Source organism: Haliotis rubra, unplaced genomic scaffold (genome assembly GCF_003918875.1).
Source record: "Haliotis rubra isolate DU_JTF1 unplaced genomic scaffold, ASM391887v1 Scf64, whole genome shotgun sequence".
Taxonomy (NCBI): domain Eukaryota; kingdom Metazoa; phylum Mollusca; class Gastropoda; order Lepetellida; family Haliotidae; genus Haliotis; species Haliotis rubra.
In genome coordinates this window covers 1-15,516 of record NW_025767346.1, presented here as the reverse complement: position 1 = coordinate 15,516, position 15,516 = coordinate 1, and the positions used below count along the sequence as shown (strand labels likewise).

Sequence of the window (15,516 nt, the reverse complement as noted above, 5' to 3'; positions counted from 1 at the left end):
ACTTTGACGCCATCTTGTGGACTCGAGTAAACAGAAACACAACAATAAAGGTTGTCTATAGATGCGTGAATGTTCACCTGTTTACCTTTGAAATAACATGAAATAATTGCTATTAAACTAAAGCAATAAATTCTTCTAAGAATGGCTTATGCATTTCTTTTTTTGAAGAGTGTATCATCAGAATAAATTTTCATCGAAAAACCTGATATTTTGTTGTGAAATAATGAACAACACAAGTGTTTTATTTTTTAAACAATAGTCACACTGTTATGATTATTCTGGAAACTATAAACATTGGTCGTAACAAAATTTGAAAACTGAAACTGGTCTGACCTAGTTGACTACTTGCAAAGACTACTTGCATATGGGCACCTATGCATTCAGGCTCACTTCATTCACGTCACACCCAGTCTACCTTTTGTGACGTAGGCAGCAGCCAGTTTCTATAAACCTTTTAGGAGGAACATAACAAGGGAACGAGAACATGTTTTCCTAAAGAGCCGACTTGTATTGACACACTGACCATTGTTCCCGGGTTAAGTGTATATTTGCTTGGACCCGTTCAACTGTGTGTCAACATACTGGATGTACACTAGTTCTTTGATATCTTCTACTGATGTCTATTTACCTATGATATCCAAAACACACATTTGATTTATTTGAATCGCTAAACTAAATCAACCCCCGCTTTGCCACTGATACAAAAGTTACTGAATGAAATAGGTACATACAGTTTTTAACTTATGTACACAGCAGTGTATTTACATGTATGTCTTATGCAACAATGAAGTTCCGTTCGTATCCTCAAAACAGTATCGGCCCATAAGGTTTTAGGCAAATAAAGTTGCATGCAATATAGCGATTACTACTACCTTGTAACCCATGTTTGATGGTATAAGCCTAGACCTATATTTATTTGTCATCATTCACTTGATAGTCAGTTAATGAATTTATAAGAGGTCTATTTATTGGTAACACCACTCATGTTACCCAATAAAGGTTCCCATTTAGCATTTCTCGTGTCTTGAGTAAATGCTCAACATTATAAATTAAGGTTTTCGTGTGGCAAATGTATTACATGTTTTGACATATGTACATGGACATGCAGCAAGAGGAAAAATTGTCAGCTGAGTTAAAATAGAACAAACATTGATCAAAAGATTAACCGCTAACACACTGACTGATTAATTACTTTTATCTTGCACAGCGGAATTGTCAAAAAGGCACACACTGAATACACCCACATTCTGTCGTAAATGTACTGTGTAAAACACAATGTTCTTCTTCCTTCATTACGTTGATCTATTGCTCATTGTTGTCTAACTAAATTATTTTTTTAAAGAATGAGTCGACATCATGCAAATGGTTGTCAGGTGTGCGATCTTGGGTGACCAAAGAGATTATACACAATATGAAAAACTCTGAAACGTGATCAGTTGAGAAAGTTGAGAAAGAAAGTTATAACGTTATATTCATATTTTGGCATATTAAACCGTTAAATGGCACATGACATAGAAAGATCTAAGTTTAACATCCAGATACATCACTACAAAGGAATTACAAAGGCAGTACAAATCATTAGTGGCAATACAAATCCAGTTGCAATGTAATCATAAAGAGCAGTGTTGACAGGAATAGAGTCAGTGATGGCAATATTCACCTGTGGCCTTCTTCATAATCTGCAACAGTTGCCGAGCCTCCAAAATGGCCTGGGCTAAGTATCCAGGTAAAAAGGAATCTTCACAGAAACGAGGAATTGGTCTTGTAATATGAGATGCACTGTGAGATGTAACATGGAATTTCTAGACCAGTCTTGTCGATTGCAGGCTAAATATGTCAATTAATACCAGCACACGATTCCCCGCATGTGTGCAATTGGTGAAACCATTTCTGGTGTTTTCCATTTTGATATTGATGGACTATTGCTTTGAAAGAAAGCGTAAAGACAAAACTCACTCACTCACTCAACCAGCACAACTCTGCCCTCTACTGAATCTAAACAGAACAATGCAACACAAAATTCAGTCGTGTTCTAAGAGGATTAAAACTGTCACATTACAATGTAAACGCTTATATTTTGTGGTTTAATGTTGTTAACATTCTATACAATGTGTGGTGCTATCTATCCCATCATTCACCTGATGGATAACGAAATGTTTTGACTTCGATAAAATGATGGAAACATTAAACTATCACGCCTTTAGCTGTTGGATTTTGTAACATAAAATTGAAATTATCTTTTATACTTGAACAGATAAGAAATGTCCTTCAATACATAAATGTCGTCAAAACAAATTGGATCATATTTGACCTTTCCATCAAAATATTCCCCTTTCGAAACAGAGTAGCAACGCTTAATGCAAATGTGCATTTCTCTGGAGGTAGTCTCCCCATCGGGGAAAGTCAGCATTAATAACTTGGGAATTCAGCTTCGTGATTACCTCCCCTTGGCGAGGGAGAACCATGATGCATGCCATCAGCATAGTTGTCCAGGTGATCCGATCAGCCGGAGTTTTCAAACATACCCAGGGGTGACTTACTTTCTAGAGTGTCGTATCCTCCCCTTTACTTCCACGAATTGCATCACTACTTCCTTTATAGACGTCTCTTAGCATCTGAATACTACTCACAGCTGTAACCGTTGTCGGCATTTTTGCTTGACCAAAAGAATCAAACATAAAAGTTTGAAGAACAAATCCACAGGGAAAGAGATTAGCCATTGTGAAGTTTGAGGAAGTGCAGGAGGTTCACTGATGGTGTTTCATCGAGTGTCAATAAATGAATAAATCATCTTTTCTGAGCCCTGAGACTCTAGCCTCTACAGCAGGTGCAAGTTGCTGACGGATTGTAGGATTTCAACAATCCAACCATTAGCTCGTCCACCAGCTGGAAGGTGTCAAGATAGACGATGCATTATCTTGTGGTGGAATCGCTTCATGTATCCTCTTCTCAAATTGTGTAATAACCTTAGCGGCCGTGGATCTTACCATGTCCCAGTATAGTTGGATTCAAGTATCCACAAACAGATCCACGGCTGAATGCACTTGTAGCATCTTAAGCATGAGAAGATGGTGCTCCATATTGAATGTCATGACCAGAATAATCCGTCGTGGCTTTTCTCTTGGGGTGATGATATAACTGTATGAGACAATTTGGACAAGGCAGTCTTAACGATGTTTGGCACAGAACAATGTTCCCTGCATAACGAGGCTACAAACACAGGTCACGTTAGAACCCTTCCCAAAGCACCTTTGATGTGCCCGATTTAAAGCATTTAGGCTTTCCGTTTTCGAATCGTGAATTCCTCATTACCGTAATCAGACAGAGTGAAAGTTTTTGGCTTCTTCCAGATCATGAAATAATCTTTATACAAATTAGGTCCATCATCTTCAGGAAGATCGAGGAGGTTGGGTATTGGTGATGGAAGAATTGATCTATTGACTGATACCACTGTTCGAGACGACCGGATTCTCCAGGTCTGAATGGAAGAAGTCTGCCGTTATCTCTTTGTGTACAGTCCATATTTATCTCACTCTGCGGATACATAACATCCTGATAATTTCGAATATGTTCTGTTGTGTTCCTTGAATATCCTAATTAATTCAGTTGTCTCAGTCTGCATCGCGCCTTTTTTAGTGAGAAGGTGACCTTATGAAGTAATCCATTTCTGTATAATCCTTTGAGAAACAAGCTACAAACGAGTATTAACACTTGAAAGTAAATAAAAATATAAAAAATCTTGAACACTTTGCTATTCCTTGCACCAAATGAAATGGCCCATCATGACACGCAATGGAGCACTGATCTGTGTGTTGTTATAGGTGATTGTAGCACAGTGGGTTTCAATAATCCAACGGTCGTCAGTAATGATGTTTGAAGATTCTTCTGGGAATTTGACTCATGATTCGGGGAAAGGATCATATCTACAAATTAAAACAAAGCATTGTACATGATGTTATTTCGGGGCGTAAAATGTATATAACAAAAAACGCTGTAAACGAAAGGAAGAATTATTGACACCTGAAAATATGGTTATAAGACAAGCTGGAAATAAAAGGCGTGTCGTCTTTGACGTTGAAAAGAATACATAAAAATATTAAATGGTAATAAATGGTGGTACGTTAGAAACAATTCATAAACAGTTCATAGGTAATATATATATAGTGAACACAAAATGGTTAAAACAAGGAAAAATGGAAACTAGGGCATATGTTTACCTTTTCTTTTTCTGCATATATTTGGCTTTGATGGTGTGAGAGGGGTATGGAGTTACCGATCTTGAAGGGCGTTGTAGTAAATGTTAGCTTTTTTAAGTTCCTTTGTAAGGTAGGAGGGTTGGGTATGGGTGGGTGGGTAAAAGTGATGTTCTATCATAATGAAGTCTAGGTTTAGTGCCCACATTTCTGTCAAAACAACATGACGAAAAGCAAAAGGAACATACCACAACGTTAAGATTGAAACTGCACACACACGAAGCAGATTTTGCTTCTCTTTAATAGCCACATGTGGTTAGCGGGGAGGCAAACTGAATAAAATATTACATAATGCCTAGCTTCTCACGATAGCACATTTCACCGTGCGTGGATATGGTTGAAACGTGCTCTTCACGTTACGTTACTTGTAAATATGGCGGGCAGACGAAACGTCGGTGTGTTTTGTGGCACATCTGGCACCAACCAACCAACAAAACAAACACACACACACACACACACACACCCCAACCCCCAACCCCCAATAACCCCCAAAAACAAAACAAACCCAGACGCATCCCCAAAAAAACCATACCAACCAACCAACAAGCAAGCAAGAAGCAGGGGAAGCAAGCAAACAAGCAAACAAGCAAACAAACGAACGACGCATTTGTTTGCCTGAATAAAATGATTTTCCTTTTTCATGGATACGATTGGGTCATCACTAATAGCTTACCACAGCGGTCTACACAAGGCTCAGTGATTGCGGTAGGGAGGCTACCGTATGAAGCTGTCGTTCAGGCGGCTTGGTGATGTGGTTGGTTTGCATGCGTATTATTACCTTTCAGACATACGCCAAATTCCAGGGTTCAAATCCACACATGAGTACATAGTGTAAACCAGATACGTTTGGTGTCGCTTACCCAATCACTGCCCACTGTACAGACGACACACACCGACTGTCTATATACAGGCCTACACAGTAGAATTCCCAATCAATGCCCAATGTACAGACGAAACACAACGACTGTCTGTATACAGGCCTACACTGAAGAATTCCCTATCACTGCCCACTGTATAGAGGACACACACCAACTGTCTGTATACAGGCCTACATCGTAAATTTCCAATCACTGCCAACTGTACGAGACAACAAACACCGACTGTCTGTATACAGGCCTACACAATAGAGTTCCCAATCACTGCCCAGTGTACGGACGACACACACCGACTGTCTATATACAGACCTACAAAGTAGAATTCCCAAACAATACCCACTGTACAGACGAGACCACACCGCCTGTCTGTATACAGGCATACACGGTAGAATTCCCAATCACTACCTACTGTATAGACGACACACAGACTGTCTCTATACAGGGCCGTACATTGGTAGAATTCCCAATCACTGCCAACTGTACGGAAACAAGCACACACCGACTGTCTCTATACAGGCCTACATGGGAGAATTCCCAATCACTACCCACTGTACAGACGACACACACCGACTGTCTATATACAGGCCTACATTGTAGAATTCCCAATCACTACCCACTGTACAGACGGACACACACCGACTGTCTGTATACGGGCCTACATCGGAGAATTCCCAATCACTGCCAACTGTACAAACCGACTGCACACCGACTGTCTCTGTATACAGGCCTACACGGTAGAATTCCCAATCACTGCCCACTGTACGAGACAACACACACCGACTGTCTGTATACAGGCCCTACATTGTAGAATTCCCAATCACTGCCCACTGTACAGACACACACACACGGACTGTCTGTATACGGGCCTACATTGGCAGAATTCCCAATCACTGCCCACTGTACTGACAAACAACACACACCGACTGTCTGTATACAGGCATGCGGCCTACATTGTATGAATTCCCAATCACTGCCCACTGTACAGACGACACACACGGACTAACTGTATACATGCTTCGCTTTGATTACCTATCCCTAACTACCCTAATTAATGCTACTACTACTACTACTACTCCTACTACAGCTACTACTACTGCTGCTGCTGCTGCTGCTGCTAGCTACTACTACTACTTCTACTACCACGGCTGCTACTGCTGCTGCTACTACTACTACTATCATTACTATTGCTATTGACCCTTGAGAGATCGTTTTCAGAATTGATCTTCAGTAGCCCCATGCTTGTCGTAAGGGCGACTGACGGGATCAGGTGGTCAGGCTCACCTGACTTGGTTGACACACGTCATCGCATCCCAATTGCGTAAGATCGATTCTTCTGCTGTTGATCACTGGATTGTCTGGTTGAGGGTTCGGTTATTTACAAACCGCCGCCATGAGAGCTGGACTATGGCTGAGAGCGTCTTTAACGACACACAAATAGCTACTACCACCACCATCACCACCACTGCTACTACTACTACAGCTACTGCTACCTGCTGCTTAGCTTAACGCTTGCTGCTACTACTACTACTACTTCTACCTGCTGCTGTAGCTTCACTACAAAACTCGACACGTCTTCCGACACGTGTTCCTTGTCAACAGCCCCGTGTTTATCAGTGTTTATCATTATCCTGGAATTGTGGACGAAATCGAGGGCATCACCCAGATTAGGTTTCAAATCAGTGTCCTCGGATCCTTAACAGACACAACGTGAAATATTCAGTAAAACAATATTCACGTACCTTCACAGTTGATCCTCTTAAAATCCATATCGTCGAATGCTCCGCGAGCTTCACAATACATGCAATAATGCATACTCCCGCTAAACTGACATTCTTGTACAGGAAGAGAAGCATACCCACAACTCACGCCCAGAATGCAATGACTGGTGAAACCGTTCAACCGGATTTTATATGCGCAAGAGGCTTGGAGCATTGATGTCTCACCTGTCCTCGCATAGTGACATTCACGCATATGAATGAGGAGTTAAAGGTTAACCTTAGTAAGGGTTGCTTCGCTGAAAGGAGTCCCTGATGCTTTATTATTATCACCCTAATTATTAGTAGCAATATGTTTGAATATGCCCATTTTGCAGCAATGTAAGAGGGATGAAATCCCTTCCTTCTAAATTGCCATTTTGTATAATGACTTAGGAATGACGTTTTAACCTTTTTAGATATTTCCCCATTTTCAAAATGACTTACAACTTTTTAAATGCTAACATGTCATCCAGAGACCATATTATTTTGATAATATCTATTTTATCTACTTCTGTTAATGAAAAATGTTTATGATGTATGTTGACATACAAATCCATAAATTAAAGTTTCGGACCACGTAGCTCAATGTCATGCTTAATTAATTATGCATATGCTCGAAAGCCTTCACTGAAACGATCACATGGCGGTGGGGTAAGCTTAGTCTGTCATTACAGACCCTGAAGCAAATATATCCAAGAGAGCCCAACGCAAGTCCAGAAAATGTGGCAAAGTCTAGATTTCCTCAGCTTCTGGAAATGAAAAAAGTCTCAGGGGCTCACGCTTTACTAGCATTTATATTTTATTTATTTTACTGAACCGTTTTCGGTAAAATATGTTCATTTCAGAGACTAGTTTTTTTAGTCTAGGGGTAGCCAGTGGTTAAGTTCGTTCGCTCGTCACGCTGAAGACCTGGGTTCGATTCCCCACATGGGTACAATGTGTGAAGCCATTTCTGAGGTGTCCTCCGCCATTGAAGTGCTTTCGGAATACTGCTAAAAAGCGGCGTAAAACTATACACTCCTCCCAGGAAGGTGTCTGTTTGACAACTACTCTATTAAAAAGTGTTGAATCCTTGTCCGATATAGTTTAAACGCGTTTGTATGGGTATTATCGTTTTGATCCTAAACCTGTTTGAAATTAACTGCCCTGAAAACATTATAGACTAAAGTGTATCAAAGCATATTGACTTAACGTAGAGATGATCAGAACATATCATCGTGTCTAAATATGATTAGGTTGGACAATTATTATCAACATACTATTAAATACGACTGTTGGATTGATCCTTATAGATGAGGGAGGTGCGTTATTGCAGAGAATTTTTGATATTGCGTATTGCGATATATTGCGATGCGGAAGCATATATTGCGATAAGTATTCGCAATATATTGCAAAGGATTATTTTTTAACAAAACTACATATAATCGAGTTAATAGCGATTATAAAGCAAAAACACAACAAAATCCACTATGATTAATTAACCTTTTATAAAACGTTTAATCATGACAAAATATCAAATGTAAGTAACATTTGGCACTAAAATGAAACAGGGGAAAGAACAATTCAAAACGAAACCGGAAATATCCGAAGATTTCCAAAGCGTTACCGAAGTTTTCCGAATGCATGTCAAAATACCGGTTTTCGATCAGCATATCGCATTACGTATCGTTTTCATGTCTGAACCGGTAAATACCGGTACACCATGTTATACTGCGCAGCCCTACTTATAGACTGTACTGTATCACAACGAACGTATGTTTGAGGGGGCACTGAAGGGGTAGCCTAGTGGTGAAAGTGTCCGCTCGGCACGCCGAGACATGGGTTCGATTCCTACACTGCAATTCGGGTGCAATGTGTGAAGCCCATTCCTGGTGTCCCCGCCATTGATATTGTTGGAAAATTGCTAAAAGGGGGTGCAACTTTAATATTGGTTCTAACAACAGTTGTTTAATGTGGGAGAAATTCAGAAATAATATGAATATGGTCTTGAAAACCAATAAAGCATTACAGGAAGCATGTTTGGGTCACGTAATTACAGGATCCTGACACGTTATACAAAGTGTGAAGCCTCTGAAAATGGGACATTTTGATAGCAATATATAACTCCGTATATAGTGAATTAGCCCCAATGAGCTCGGAGATTCAGAACCAGTAGGGGTCTAGACTGGCTTCATGTTGGGCTATTGCATTACAGAAGAGGTTGGACCCACGAAAGTTTGGGTATGGATTGACTACTGGCGTGTGTAAGGTCCCAGCAATACAGAGGCAGATGTACAAGGAGGAAACGCATTAAAGAAACTTAATCTCCTGGTAATATTGGCATTCGTACTTCGGAAAATAAATGTATATATAGACCTAGGCAAGCCAGAGGATGTCCTTCATTTGAAACACGCTCTGCTGATTACAGTTAATTGGCTTCGTTATATCTGTTGGAACAATGCGGCTGACTACAGCCGACTTGGTACTGTTCATCTGAGGTGAGGTCTGTCAATATGTTAGAGCTGACGTTGTACTGTCAGCTGATGAAGATAGTGATTCTCGTGAGGAGCCAATTCCATGATGCGATTACTATTGTCAATTCATTAGCTCCTCTGTTTGGCGAAGGACAAGGTAGTCATGCAATATACTGATATCGGGACATGAACGACGAGGTGGTCTTTTAGTATCCATCTAGACAAGGTCACTCACTACTTTGTCAATATGTATAGACGATTCAAGGTTTTCGCTCAAAATATAGTTCTAAAGCGTCCATCAAACGTATATACCAACTTCTGTGCGTGTATTGATGAGCTGATAGTAATTAAATGCAACTTGACACTTGGCTGTCTGAGTACGACTTATCCAGAGACCAGTTGATACTGGAGACATACATTCTGTTGTCAGTAATAGCATTTTGGAATGATCTACACATAATAAATATCATGACCGCTGACTATGTATTTATTCATTAACCATTCTCACACAGGTTCACAAATAAGTTGGGTAAATGATATTTGATCTTCAACAACTCATAAGAGCGAACTAATGTGATCGAATTGGTCGTTCTCACTTACTTGTTTGATCCATGCCATCGTATCCACTTGTGAAGATCGATGCTCCTTAGTGTCATGACCATGCTATGTGTAACTCCTTTGTGTAGATCATTACATATTACTAAAACCAGAGGCCTGCATATTTTTATGAACGTTACGAAAGTAGGGAAACAAAGGTGTTTTATATTAATATTATCTAGGAATTTCTTTGAGTTATCCATAAAAGTAAGCACTTAATGTTTGGTATTTAAAGCGAGTACGCTTCTGTTGTAATAGATCTTCATCAAATATTCCTCTTTTCATCCGTGATAAAGCTGCAAATACGTTAAGATACCAAATCGTTTCCGTGGACCTTCTTCAGCTTCATATCTGTGCGTATATGTAAACGCCAATGTACAGGGGAAGGTGGCTACAAGAGGTTGAACCTGTTGTGTTCTTCGGCATGTGGATGTGGACTTGAAACATGTTCCCGTGATCTTGACAATGTTGACATTAACTAACATGTCCAACTGGGAATGTACTATGACTATTAAAACAATAAATGCGAACTGATATGAAGGAAATGTTGCTTTGCGTTATGATGACATGACTGTGTGTGTGTATATTTGGTGGTAAGATACCATAACACCTTTCTGATCAGTGTCATATCTTTTACAATGTATGAATGATTGCCGGTGTAACATAAATCAAGAAAACCAAAGTCAGTTTAGCACTGACACTAAACGTCTTATCAAAATTATATCTCCTTCTGATATCAGCTGAATTCTTGTTTCTGTCAGAATGTCAATAAACGGAAATTTGTATGACAGTTCAACAGTATCTTCGACATATATAGTATTGTTGATAATGTATGCAAAGCATGGAGATAGAAATTCTCTTATATATTTTGCTGATCTAAATACAAAGTAGTACCAGCCACTGTTTCCTCGTAATGGTTTTTCATGAATACAATACCAACCAAACGTATATATGATCTTCAAGTGATATAGCTGAATCAGAAGAAAAAATAACTCTGGAAAAATTACCTTTAATTTTTGTAAATTTCAACTCATAATTTTCTCATCAAATGCCCTTTCTATTAAGATTGACCTTTGACCTTACCAAACTATTTTTGCGACAAGTATATAGGTAATATTATTGTCAGTTTAAATCATGATCTAGGCATTCCAAAACTGCTGCTTTTGATAAAAATCGGTCAAATAAAACCAAGAGTTATTAAATTTAACCATCCAGTTATCGGTTAAAATATTGTCATAACTGACATGACATATGTTGCACCTTAAAAGGGCCCCACATGGTAGCTGATGACAACCCGCTTTAAATCAAAGCTAAATCATTCCTGATTGTGAAACATCACATCCCATTCGGTCGCCAGAACTGCACCACATTTTCACCATTTTGGGGGTCTAGCTTCTAGACCATATATATATAACTTTAATATCCTGCAGTTAACAAAAGCGACCATTTTTTCTATAATCATGTATAGTTTCCTCAGAAAGTAGTGGGAACATCTTTGTTTTTCTAATACTGATTATAGAATTATAAAACATATGTGTTACGTTATGTAGCAAGGTATTCAATATGGGAGGCAACTCTCGTAGGCTTAAGAATGAACCTTTCTATATCAAAGAGTTATCTCCCCTTGTGTAGCAGACGTCTTCCTTTTGTTGACATCAGAAGAAAAGAAAGCTAGTTCTAGATGATTTTGAAAGGGTGTGACTAATGCAAAAGAGTTAGCTGGTAGACATGACATTCCTCTGACTACAGTATACAGAACTTTGAAGAATATTCAGTCAGGAGTTGGGACTGAGCACAAGATAGGAGCTGTGAGACCATGGAAGTTCACTATTACGGATCGCCGGCGACTTGGTCAGATTAATGAGCAGGAAAAATTAGCGAAAAGCGTTGAGAATATCAGGGATGATTAATAGTAAAATCCTCCGGTATGAAACCCTTAGACAAGAATTACAAGATTTAACTGTGTGTGAAAATGCGAGGAATTCCCTCACCACTGATGAAAGATGCACAAACAGAAAGACGAAATACACGTTTAAACTGGTGTTAGGGCTCATGAAAATCAAGATTGGAATTATGTTGTTTATGCCAGACTGCACACTTGTAATTCGAAAACATAAGACATTAGAGACATATAATTTGGGTAATGTTTGTGCCGCTTTTCTTGTTGCTCAGGAGGCTGAACCGTAATGAATAGAACCGCCAGGTTAGAGGCTATTTATCTCAAGTGTTCAGCAGTTAACACGTATGCTGGGGGAAAGTCGAGGTGACCTAGTGTGTGTGTGTGTGCGTGCGTGCGTGTGTGTGTGTGCATTTAACATTATACTCCATGGCTGAATAGAATTACATGTATTTTGTGATGCTTTACAATATTTCCCGGTCAAAAACGTTTAAAACCTATTTACATTTTAACCAATATCCGTGCATGGCAGTGAAATGTTCAAGTTATATTTGCAGCCAACGCAGCCATTACGATCTGGCGACACAAGTTTCTCATACAACGTGGGGCTGTAGGGAGGCCTAGTGGTTAAGGCGTTCGTTCGTCAGGCCGAAGACGCAGGTTCGATTCCCCACATGGGTGCAATGTGTGAAGCCTATTTCTGGTGTCTCCCGCCATGATATTGCTGAAATATTGCTAAAAGTGGCGTAAAACTAAACTCACTCACTCACTCATGCAGTGAACACTTCCTTCGGCTCGTCACAACGGCTATCCTAGGATCCAGTTAAGTGCTTCAGGAAACAGAATGGGATTATTCTGGCTATGCGTGGTTTGTTTAGTCGAGGAAACGCTGTTCCTCCTTGTTGAATGGCCGTTTACCGCACTGTAACACGGTACAGACTGAAGTGCTTTAGTATGCCTGTGTTGTCTAATTGCTACCGTCTACCGCACTGTAACACGGTACAGACTGAAGTGCTTAAGTTTGACTTTGTTTCACTTATTGCTACCGTCTACCGCACTGTAACACAGTACAGACTGAAATGCTTTTAGTGTGATTCGGTTGTCTAATTGCTACCGTCTACCGCACTGTAACACGGTACAGACTGAAGTGCTTTTAAGTTTGACTTTGTTTCACTTATTGCTACCGTTTACCGCACTGTAACACGATACAGACTGAAGTGCTTTTAGTATGCCTGTGTTGTCTTGTTGCTGGTTTACATGTTTACATGCTTGTAGCAATCAGCAATCAAGATTTGTATAGTATTGCTTATAGCTTTTATCACACTATTAAATTGGTGTATGGGACAAATTCAGCATGAGCATTCTTTGAGCTGCATGTATGTGGTTCTAATGAAAACAAAGCATTGGCGAGTGTAAATGGAGTAAGTGAGTGAGTGAGTGGGTTTGGGTGCGTGAGTGAGTGGGTTTGGGTGCGTGAGTGAGTGGGTTTGGGTGAGTGGTGAGTGGGTGGGTGGGTGGAGGGTGGGTGAGTGGTGAGTGAGTGGAGTGAGTGGTGAGTGGGTGGAGTGGGTGAGTGAGTGAGTGAGTGAGTGAGTGGGTGGGTGGAAGGATGGGTGAGGTGAGTGGGTGGGTGGAGGGTGGGTGAGTGAGTGAGTGAGTGGAGTGGGTGGGTGGTTGGGTGAGTGAGTGTGTGAGTGAGTAAGTGAGTGGGTGGGTGGGTGGAGTGGTGGGTGAGTGAGTGGAAGGAAGTGTGAGTGAGTGAGTGGGTGGGTGGGTGGTTGAGTGAGTGAGTGAGTGAGTGGTTGAAACCTCCACCTCCATAACCAAGTGAACGATTAATATACTTAATCAAGAACATGTTCTAGTGACGGAGTGCCAAAATGGTCAAGATGTACATGAAAGATGAACGTATCCAGTACCACCATTAGTTCAAACCGTCATAAACGCCTGCAGCGGCAAGGCAATACTTCACATGTGAAAAACGATGGGACATTCGATACAAGTCAAAATACCGACTTTTCACTGGACACATTGTCTGTCACTGATGGCCCTCCATGTGGAACATCCCATATATCTTGTGTATGTTTATAACACATTACAGATCCATTGAGTAAATTTATAAAATCAGCATGGCGGCAGACATTAATACTTTTACCGTTTCATTTAATGCAAAACAATTGGACCATATTTTTTCTCTTATTTTAATATGTCAGTGTATTTCCCACGTTACATAGGAAAATGGTCTTTGATTACCTCTAAAGGCTCGTTTTCAATTATTTCCAATTGACAGGAATCAAGGAGAATCAGCCAGAAAAAAAATTCGAACCGCATTCGAGAGAGAATGTCAGAAAAAGTCTTGTAAGCATACGACTCCCCAAATGCTATCTGACGTTTTAGTGACAGGTGGCCACGTTTGTATGCGATTCGACGGTGTTCTGATGATGTCAGGGCTCATTTGAAGAGCATTCGGGACCACGTTCTGACACTATTCGAGAGTGTAGTCGAGGTACAACATTCGAGCTGTATTCCAACTCCGCAATCGAAATATTCTGATACAGAAGAATATTCCACCTGAATTCCAGCAGCTGTCGAGATACATTCCGACTCATTCGAAGCGCATTCGGAACATTCTGATAGAATTTGAAGTGGCTTGTCGTTTATATTCTCCCATTTAGCGAATATGTTTAGAATACTTAGAATGCAGTTAGAATGCAGTAGGAATACTTAGAATGCAGTAGGAATACTTAGAATGCAGTTAGAATGCACCTCAAATGCCGCTCGATATTTTTCCACTTCGAATGTACTTCGAAGTTTTGAACATGTTCAAGCATGTTACCAAAAATTGACGCATTCGGAATGCAGTAAGAAGTTTTAGAATTCAGTTCGAATCTCAGAAATTTTCATTCCGACAGCATTCCGGCTCATTCCGCCCCAAGTGTGACGGGGATATAATAGCGGAAGAGCTTCAGCGTAATGGGATATGTGTGTTAGTCTCTCGTATTACAGACCCTGAAACAAATATATCCAAGAAGCCCACGCCAAGTCTAGAAATGTGGCAGAGTCTAGATTTCCTCAGCTTCGAGAGGGAATGAAGAAAGTCTCAGGGCTCCTTGTCATTATATATTTTTTTTTTACTGTGAACTTTTTCAGTAAAATATGTTCATTTCAGAGACTTTAGTTGTTAGTCTATGGCTATGTGTGTGCCAGTATTGTGTGTGTATGTACATTTTGAACTGACATAGTTACAAAGCAGTGGCCTATTGGTATGTTGAATCATAAACATGATGTACTGGAGTGAAATCAGATTCATATCACTAAAAGGCAGCGGTGTTTTATCGCCACTCTGTTCAGTTCAGCATAAGTTACTTAAAGCCATCCCTGACCATCTCCAGCCGATAACCCCCTAAGGCGTGTGTGTGTTGTGAGAGTCTCTAACTTCTCTGTTTTCAGGTAATCTTCGCGGGGCCGGATAGTACACTACTGAAACATATGTAAAATTCACAGCGGGGAATAGTGAGTGAGTGAGCGCTGACTTTACGCTGCTTTTTAGCAATATTTCCAGCAATATCATGGCGGGAACACCAGAAATAGGCTTGACACATTGTACCAATGTGGGGGAATCGAACCGGGTCTTCAGCGTGACGAGCGAACGCTTTTGCCACTAAGGCTACCCACCGTCCCTTT

The 15,516-nt window shown here is 40.3% G+C and overlaps 1 long non-coding RNA gene across 1 annotated transcript; it reads left to right on the top strand.

The window, feature by feature from the left end:
• The first annotated feature begins 1,274 nt into the window (after nt 1-1,274).
• Nucleotides 1,275-1,700, top strand: LOC124256816. The gene is made up of 2 exons (XR_006893112.1): nt 1,275-1,444; nt 1,641-1,700. It is a non-coding gene; the product is annotated as an uncharacterized LOC124256816 (long non-coding RNA).
• Nucleotides 1,701-15,516: the final 13,816 nt, after the last annotated feature.